Here is a 755-nt window from a genome sequence, read left to right as displayed (position 1 = left end):
CGAGCAGGCCGTCAGCCGGGCACTCGCCCTGCTGTCCCTCGCTGGGCAGGGGCGGCCCGCTGTGCCTGTCTGTGGGCCCCCGGGCGGGGTGCAGAGGCCCTCTGGGGCCTGGGCGGGCAGTGGGGAGCGGCCCCCTGCACTGCTGGGTTGCGGGGGTCCCAGGCATGGGCCCCAGATGCTGGGTCGGCGAGGCAATTTCAGGATTAATCCGCAGCCCCCTGGGGCCGAGGAGACGGTGCTCATCAGCTTTGGGGAGCTGTGCGCCCCGGCCGGGTGTGTCGGCACATCCCGCTCGGGGCTTAGCAGGCTGGGCCGTGAAGGCCCCAGAGCCCCCTGGCCCGTAAGAGGCTGCAGGGAAGCTGCTTCCGCAGCGCTGGGGCTGGGCTTGCAGGCGCGGGGGGCCGGGGTCTGCGCGCGCCTGTGTCTCTGCGCGTCTGCGCGCGCGTCTGTCTCTGTGAGCGTCTCTCTGTGCGTGTGCTTCTGTCTCTGTGTCTGTGTGTCTCTGCGCGTGCAGCGAGCGGGGGCAGCTGGTTCTGCAAGATGGGTGCTGGCTGGGGGAGCGGAGGGGACTTGGCAGGCCGTGTGCCCTGTTTCGGGGTGGGGGAATCAGCGCCGAGGGCCCACCGGGCAGAGGGCACCTCTCGGTCAGCTGGGGCAGGAAACCAGAGAAGGCGGGAAGAGAGGCGACCCGCCCATCCGGGTGCAGCTGGGGCAGGGGCTGACTGTGAGGGGCTGAGTGCCCCGCCCCTCCTCCA

This window comes from Condylura cristata, unplaced genomic scaffold, assembly GCF_000260355.1.
Source record: "Condylura cristata isolate star-nosed mole 26May11 unplaced genomic scaffold, ConCri1.0 scaffold00013, whole genome shotgun sequence".
NCBI classification, from domain to species: domain Eukaryota; kingdom Metazoa; phylum Chordata; class Mammalia; order Eulipotyphla; family Talpidae; genus Condylura; species Condylura cristata.
Note: the sequence above shows the minus strand (reverse complement) of the source record.